This window comes from Psammomys obesus, unplaced genomic scaffold, assembly GCF_907164565.1.
Source record: "Psammomys obesus unplaced genomic scaffold, mPsaObe1.curated_primary_1811, whole genome shotgun sequence".
NCBI lineage: Eukaryota > Metazoa > Chordata > Mammalia > Rodentia > Muridae > Psammomys > Psammomys obesus.
The window spans coordinates 2,188,124-2,197,433 of NW_026596433.1; positions in this window are offsets into that span (position 1 = coordinate 2,188,124).

Consider the following 9,310-nt stretch of genomic DNA (forward strand, 5'->3'; position numbering starts at 1 on the left):
AAAGGACCTGGTAAGAGGCCTGTGAAAGTCTTGTCCTTGCTGCTTCAGTTTTGTGAGTTTATACAAGCTTTCGCTATGATGATTTAGGAGGTCTTTTTATTTTTATGCCCTCCATCCAGTTCAGCTCTGACATTCTTTCTGCTTCCTCTTCTAGGGAACTCTAATAGCCTTAAGTTGAGAAGTTTGATGGAGACTTCCTGTTTAGGGCTGAGTGTTCCAAGGTCACTCTGCATAATGTCTGGTTGTGTGTCTCTTTATTTGTATCTGCTACAGGAGGAAGTTTCCCTAATGATGGATGAGCAAGGCACTGCTCTATGATCTATGAGTATAGGAGAATATCTTTAAGAAGCATTTTATAGCTACGTTTGTGTGTCTGTTTGTGTTGTTTTATTTTTTAAGCAGTAGTATTTGGTTAATCCTAGATTCCTGAACTATCTAATATCTGGCTCTCAGTCACCAAAGCAGTGTTATTGGCTCCTACATGTGCAGTAGGACATAAACCAAATAAAAGATTATTGTGTTTCTCCAGTAAGCACTAGGCCACAATTGCCTGTTGCCTTGCAGGCAGGGCATCATTGAAGATCAATAGGTTTTTGGCTGAGTTGTTGTTTATGATTCTTTTTTGGAAGCATCCAGAGTACCTTACTCTACCAAAAATGCTAACACATAGAGATGAATGCTTCATCCAAGCACCAGCTTGCCCTTGCTGTGTCATGTATGGGGGGCTTGCTATCAGATAGAAAAGAACAATCTATAGTCTTGGCAACACGCTGGGTTGTTAGAGAATGCTCATGGAACCCATTTGGCCAATGGTTTATGTAACCCATTCCAAGTAGTGGAAACTTTATTTGGTGACAAGACATAACAAGTTGAGACTGTCTCACTAGTAGGCACTTTCATTTGAATTGCCTTTATGTATGTACATATTTTAGGAAGGTTCTAGTGTATTAGGTTTCCACATTACCCCTCAAATGGCATTTAATTTTATCTGTCTTTCCCTATTTCCATTTCTTGCCTCCCCATTTTTCTCCCCCTCCCACTTGAACTTCCTGTTCTAGCCCCCCATATCTATATTTATCTATTCTGTTTCCTTTACTTATTGAAAAATATGGGTCATTCCCTAGTTCCTTACTCAATATCTAACCTTTGTGGTTCTGGGGATTTTAACTTACTTATCCACATATAACATGCCATGTTTGTGTTTCAGTATCTGGAAGACTTTACTCAGGTATTTATTCACCAGAGAATTTCATTTTTTTATTTCTTTATTAATTACACTTTATTCACTTTGTATCCCCCCTGTGGTTCCCTCCTTCCTCCTGTCCCAATCACTCTCTTCCTCCACTCTCTGCATGCATGCCCCTCCCCAAGACCACTGATAGGGGAGGTCTTCTTTTCCTTCCTTCTGATCCTAGTCAATTAGGTCTCATCAGGAGTGGCTGCATTGTCTTCTTCTGTGGCCTGGTATTGCTGCTTCTCCCTCGGGGGGGAGGTAATTAAAGAGCAGGCCAATCAATTCATGTCAGAGACAGCCCCTGTTCCTATTACAATGGAACCCATTTGGATACTGAACTGCCATGGGCTACATCTGTGCAGGGGTCTTAGGTTATCTCCATGCATAGTCCTTGGTTGGAGTATCAGTCTCAGGAAAGACCCCTGTGCTCAGATATTTTGGTTCTATTGCTCTCCTTGTGGAGTTCCTGTCCTCTCCAGATCTTATTGTTTCCCACTTCTTTCATAAGATTCCCTGTACTCTGCTCAAAGGTTGCACATAAGTCTCAGCATCTGCACTGATAGTCTGCAGGGCAGAGCCTTTCAGAGGTCCTCTGTGTCAGGCTCCTGACTTGTTCCCTCTTTTCTCCTTCTTCTGATATCTATCCTCTTTGCCTTTCTGGATAGGAATTTAGCATTTTAGCAAGAGTCCTCCCTCTTGATTAGTTTCTTTAAGTGTACAGATTTTAGTAGGTTTATCCTATATTATATGTCTATATGAGTGAGTATATACCGTGTTCATCTTTCTGTGAGAATTTTATTTTTTTTTGAATTTTATTTTTTTCTTATCAGTTACATTTTATTAACTCTGTATCCCAGCCTTGTCCCGATCCCTCATTCCCTCCCAGTCCCTCCCTCCCTCCCTCATCTCCACATTGCCCCTTGCCAAGTCCACTAATAGGGGGGACCTCCTCCCCATTCATCTGATCCTGTTTTATCAGGTATCTTCAGGACTGGCTGCAAAGCTCTCCTCTGTGGCCTAACAGGACTGCTCCTCCCTTGGGGGGTGGGGAGGCCAAAGAGCCAGTCATTGAGTTCCTGTTAGAAATAGTCCTTGCTCCCCTCACTATGGGAAACCAATTGGTTACTGAGCTACCACAGGCTACATCTGAGCAGAGGTTCTAGGTTACATTCATACATGGTCCTTGGTTGCATGTCAGTCTCAGAAAAGACCCTGTGCCCAGATATATTTGGTCCTTGTGGAGCTCCTATCCTTTCCTCATCAGACTAACTCTCCTTCTTTCTTATGATTCCCTGTACTCTGCCAAAGGTTTTGTCATGAGTCTTTGCTTTAAAAACACTGCTAGTTAGAGTCTTTCAAATGTGCTCAGTAGACTCCTGTCATATGTTCAATGCGCATCCCATCTGTCTTTCTAAACGAAGATTTATAATCTTACCCCATGTCCGCTTTCTTGATTATCTTTTTTAGGTGTGTAGATTTCATTATGTTTATCATATCTTATAGGTCTATATAAGTGAGTATATACCGTGTTTGTCTTTCTCCTTCTGGGATATTTCACTCAGGATGATCTTTTCTAGATCCCACCATTTGCCTGCAAATTTCATGATTTCCTCCTTTTTGATTGCTGAGTAGTATTCCATTGTGTAAAAATACCACAATTTCTGTACCCATTCCTTCGTTGATGGACATCTGGGTTGTTTCCTAGCAGAGGGGAAGGTCAGAGGGGAAGGACAGAGAATTTTATTTTTTAACAGCTAAATTATACTTCATAGTGTAAATACCCAATTTTTTATTCTCTTGAGGAATATCTAGGTTGTTTCTAATTTATGACTCATAAATAAAGTTTAGGTAAACATGGTTGAGCAAATGTCTCTCTGTTGTAAAATCATATATCTTTTGGGGTATATTTATTAGTAGGACAGGGTCTTAGGGGCCTATCAATTCCCATCTTCCCAAGGAACCATAATACTGATTTTCATGGTATTTATAAAAGCTTATACTCCCACCAGCAATTAGTGAGTGTTCCTTTATTCCACACCCTTGCCAACATGAGCCATTGCTTTTTTTATTGACCATAGCAAATCTGACAGGTATAATATAAAATCTAAAAGTAGATCTGATTTCACTGCCCTGATAAAGAAAGATATTAAGTGTTCTTCGGGCATTCTAATTTCCTCTTTTGAGAATTTTTTTTTTTAAATCTGTACTCCATTTTTAAATTAAGTTGCTTGGCTTTCTTTTTTTAATTTTAAATTAAGTTTTATTGTACAGTTTATTCACTTTGTATCCCAGCTGTAGCCTTCTCTCTCATTCCCTCCCAACCCTATTCTCTCCCCCTCATCTCCTCCCATTCCCCTCTCCAAGACCACTGATAGGGGAGGTCCTCCTCCCCTTCCATCTGACCCTAGCTTATCAGGTCTCATCAGGACTGGCTATATTGTCCTCCTCTGTGGCCTAGCAAGGATGCCCCACCTTGGGGAGGGGCGGGTGGTGGTGGTCAAAAACCCTAAACTGAGTTTATGTCAGAGACAGTCCTGTTCCACTTATTTTTTTTTAAGACGCCCACTTGGAGACTGAGATCCTATGGGCTACATCTGAGAAGGGGTTCTAGGTTATTTCCATGCATGGTTCTTGGTTGGAGTATCAGTCTCAGAAAAGACTCCTGTGCCCAGAGTTTTTGGTTCTGTTGTTCTCCTTGATGAGCTCCTGTCTTTTCCAGGTCCCATTATCTCCCCCTTCTTTTATAGGATTCCCTGCACTCTACCCAAAGTTTTGTTAAGAGTCTCATCATCTACTTTGATACAGTGCTGGGTAGAGTCTTTCAGAGGCCCTCTGTGGTAGGCTTCTGTCCTGTTTCCTGTTTTCTCCTTCCAATTACCATCCCTTTGTCTTTCTGAATGAGGATTGATCATCTTACCCAGGGACCTCCTTCTTGCTTATCTTCTTTAAGTGTAACAGATTATAGTATGTTTTTCCTATATTATAGGTCTAGTATCCACTTGTGAGTATGCATGGTGTGTGTTTCTGCTTTTGGAATACCTTACTCAGAATGATCTTTTCTAGATCCCAACATTTGCCTGCAAATTTTATAATTTTCTTGTTTTTAATGGCTGAGTAGTATTCCATTGTGTAAAAGTACCACAATTTTTGTATCCATTCCTCTGCTGAGGGACACCTAGGTTGTTTCCAGGTTCTGGCTATTACAAATAAAGCTGCTATGAACAGAGTTGAACAAATGTCCTTGTTTGCTTTCTTGATATCTAGTTTTTTTTTTTCCTTTGGGTGTTTTGGATATTAGTCCATTATTGGATGTGTACTTGGTAAAGATCTTTTTTCCATTCTGTAGCCTGCCACATTACCCAAATAATGGTGGCTTTTGCTATGCAGAAGCTTGACAGTTACATGAACGGACGTTTATGAATTTTTGGACTTAGTGCCTGTGTTAATGATGCTCTGATCATAAACTTTTTCTTTGCCAATGAGGTGAAGATTGTTTCTGAGGTTCTCTTTTATCAGTTCAGTGTATATGTTTTTATTTTGAGTTCTTTCATACATTTTGAATTTAGTTTTATGAAGGGTTTCTTGGTCAGTGTTCTATTGCTGTGAAAAGATACTGTCAGCACAGAAAGTCATATGATGATAACCATGTAACAGGGCTTGCTTACAGTTTCCAAGGTTTAGTCTATTATCATCATGAGAGGAAGCATGATGTCACATAGACAGACATGGTCCTGGAGAAGGAATTAGGAGTTCTACATCATTTTTCTGCAGGCTGCAGGAAAAAGAGAAAACCATCGGACCTCGCTTGGGCTTTTGAAACCTCTTAGCCCACACTCCAGTGACACAATTCCTCCAACAAAGCCAGACCTCCTAATCATTTCAAGTAGTGCTACCCACTAAGCATTTTAAACAGTGAGTCTATGGAGACTATTCTAATTTTAACCACCACACAGAGTATGATAATTATGCATTCTTCTACATGCAGCTTGACCAGTACAATTTTTGAAGATGTTTTTTACACTGTCTTTCTGGCTTTTCTTTATTTTTATTAAAAATAAGGTGCTCATAGATGTATGGATTAATGTCTGGGTCTTCGATTTAGTTCTACTGATCAACAAGTCTGTTTTATACCCTGTGGTAGTTCAATAATAAAACTTTAAAACAGTGATGGTGGTACCTCCAACAGTTCTTTTATTCTCAGTCTTATTTTAGCTACTATTCCGGGTTGTGTTGGTTTTCCATATAGAGTTGATAATTGTTGTTTCAAGGTCTGTAAGAATTGTTTTGTAATTTTGTTAGGAACTGCAATGAATCTGGAGATCACTTTTGGCAGGATTACCATTTTTACTATGTTAATCCTACCAATCTGTGAACATGCAAGATCTCTCCATTTTCTGATATTTTCTTCAATTTCTTTCTTTAAAGACTTCACTCTGCCTGTCAGTTGGCCATCAGGCTCAGCATCTACTTTGATAGTCTATACTGCAGAGGCTTTCAGAGGCCCTCTGTGTTAGGTTCCGAGGTTGTTTCTTGTTTTCTTCTTCTGGCATTCAGAGGCCCTCTGTAGCAGGTTCCTAGGTTGTTTCTGTTTTCTTTTTCTTCAAATGTCCATTCTCTTTGCCTTTCAGGATGGGAATTGAACATTTTAGTAAGGGTCCTCTCTTTTGCTTAGTTTGTTTAGATGTGCAGATTTTAGTGGGTTTATTCTATGTTGTATGTTTATATGAGTGAGTATATACCGTGTGTGTCTTTTTGCTTCTGGGACAACTCACTCAGGATGATCGATTCCAGGTCCCACCATTTACCTGCAAATTTCATGATTTCCTTATTTTTCATTTCTGAGTAATACTCCATTGTATAGATGTACCACAATTTCTGCATCCATTCTTCAGTTGAGGGGCATCTGGGTTGTTTCCAGCTTCTGGCTATTACAAATAAAGCTGCTACAAACATGGTTGAGCAAATGTCCTTTTTGTGTACTTGAGCCTCTTTTGGGTATATGCCTAGCAGTAGTATGGCTGGATCTTGAGGAAGCGCTATTCCTAGTTGTCTGAGAAAGCGCCAGATTGATTTCCACAGTGGTTAAACAAGTTTACATTCCCACCAGCAGTGGAGAAGGGTTCCCCTTTCTCCACAACCTCTCAAGCATGTGTTGTCACTTGAGTTTTTGATCTTAGCCATTCTCATGGGTGTAAGGTGAAATCTCAGGGTTGTTTTGATTTGCATTTCCCTAATGGCTAATGATGTTGAGCGTTTCTTTAAGTGCTTCTCTGCCATTCGATATTCCTCTACAGAGAATTCTCTCTTTAGCTCTGTTCCCCATTTTTTAAGTGGATTACTTGGTTTGCTGCTTTTCAGCTTCTTTAGTTCTTTATATATACTGGATATGAGTCCTCTTGTCAGATAAAGGGTTGGTGATGATTCTTTCCCAATCTGTTGGCAGTCGCTTTGTTTGGATGATGGTGTACTTTGCTTTACAGAAGATTTTCAATTACATGAGGTCCCATTTATTGATTGTTGCTCTTAGAGCCTGTGCTGTCGGTGTTCTGTTCAGGAAGTTTTCTCCTGTACCAATGAGTAAGAAAGATTTCAAATACTATGTTGAAAAGATACAGAGAGAGGGGACAACCTTGTCTTGTTCCTGATTTAAGTGGAATTGTTTTGAGTTTCTTTCCATTTAAGTTGATACTTGCAATGGGTTTGCTGCAAACGACCTTTATTGGATATCCAATTTGATGATTTGATTATTCTTTCTATTTTTATTATTGTTGTTGTTAATTTGGATAAAAATTTGTCAATCTTATAGATTTTCTCAAAGAATCATCACTTTGATTCTCTGTATATTTTTCTAGTTTATTGATTTCAGTTGTGAGTTCGATTATTTACTGCTGCTGTCTGTTCATTTTAGATGTGATTTCTTCTTTTCATCCTAGAGCTTTTAGGTTTACAAATGTCATTAGTAACAAATTTCTCCAATTATTTTCTTTACTTAATGCTATGAAATTACTTCTTAGAAACCTATTTATTCTGTCACATAAACTTTTATATGCTGAATTGAAATCAAGTTTATTCAATTCTGGAAAGTATTTAACTTCATTTTTAAATTCTGACTTGACCCATTTTTCGTTGAGTAGTGAGTTGTTCACTTTCTAAGAGTTTGTAAACTGTGTGTTTTTCTGTTGTTGTTGATATGCAGTTTCACTCATGGTTGATAAGAAGTTAGATGTTATTTCAACTAATCACATCTGTTGAGGCTTTTGGAGAAAGTTTCATGAGGTTAAGAGAAGAAAGCTGTATTCCTTAGTTTTGAGTGAAATGTTCTTTTAATATCTGTTGGGCTTATTTTGTTTGTGACACCAGCAGCTCTTTCGTCTCTCTGCTTAAATTTTGCTTGACTGATCTGTCTATTGGCAAGGACTGGGAATTTAATTTTCATACTATCAGTATGTGAGGATGTTTTATTTATATATGTGATTTAAAATGTAGTAGTATTTCTTTTTTGTACTTGGGTGCACTCGTGTTTAATTAATACATGTTAAAAATTGCAATATCTTTGGGTAAAAGGTTCTGTAGAAGTCTATTAGGTCCATTTGATTCAGGACCTCTATTAGAGTTATTGTTTCTTTGTTTAATTTCTTATTTTTTATGCTAGTTTGTTTTTTTAATTTAATTTATTTTTTTTCTTATCAGTTACATTTTATTAACTGTGTATCCCAGCCGTGTCCCGCTCCCTCATTTCCTCCCAATCCCACCCTCCGTCCCTCATCTCCACCATGCCCATTTCCAAGTCCACTGATGGGGGGGACCTCCTCCCCATTCATCGATCCTATTTTATCAGGTATCTTCAGGACTGGCTGCAAAGCGCTCCTTTGTGGCCTAACAGGACTGCTCCTCCCTTAGGGGGTGGGGAGGCCAAAGAGCCAGCCATTAAGTTCCTGTTAGAATTAGTCCTTGCTCCCCTCACTATGGGAAATCAATTGGTTACTGAGCTACCACAGGCTACATCTGAGCAGAGGCTCTAGGTTATATCCATACATGGTCCTTGGTTGAATGTCAGTCTCTGAAAAGACCCTGTGCCCAGATATATTTGGTCCTTGTGGAGCTCCTATCCTTTCCCTATCATACTAACTCCCCTTCTTTCATATGATTCCCTGTACTCTGCTGAAGGTTTGGTCATGAGTCTTTGTATCTGCTTTGAAAACACTGCTAGTTAGTCTATGAGATGTGCTCAGTAGACTCCTGACATACGTTCAATGTACATCCCATCTGTCTTTCTAAAGGAGGATTGATCATCTTACCCCATGTCCGCTCTCTTGATAAGCTTTTTTAGGTGTATGGATTTCATTATGTTGGTCATACCTTATAAGTCTATATAAGTGAGTATATACCGTGTTTGTCTTTCTCCTTCTGGGATATTTCACTCAGAATGATCTTTTCTAGATCCCACCAGTTGCCTGCATGATCTCCTCCTTTTTGATTGCTGAGTAGTATTCCACTCTGTAAGAATACCACAATTTCTGTACCCATTCCTCCGTTGATGGACATTTGGGTTATTTACAGGTTCTGGCTATTACAAATAAAGCTGCTATAAACATGGTTGAGCAAGTATCCCTTTTGTGTACTTGAGCAAAGTTTGGGTATATACCTAGCAGTGTTATAGCTGGGTCTTGAGGAAGCCCTATTCCTAATTGTCTTAGAAAGCGCCAGATAGATTTCCAGAGTGGTTGTACCAGTTTACATTCCCACCAGCAGTGGAGGAGGGTTCCCCTTTCTCCACAACCTCTCCAGCATGTGTTGTCCCTTGAGTTTTTCATCTTGGCCATTCTGATGGGTGTAAGGTGAAATCTCAGGGTCGTTTTGATTTGCATTTCCCTGATGGCTAATGAGGTTGAGCATTTCTTTAAGTGTTTCTCTCCCATTCAGTATTCCTCTGTCGAGAATTCTCTGTTTAGCTCTATTCCCCATTTTTTAATTGGATTACTTCGTTTGCTACTTTCCAGCTTCTTTAGTTCTTTGTATATACTGGATATTAGTCCTCTGTCAGATAAAGGGTTAGTGAAGATCCTTTCCCAATCT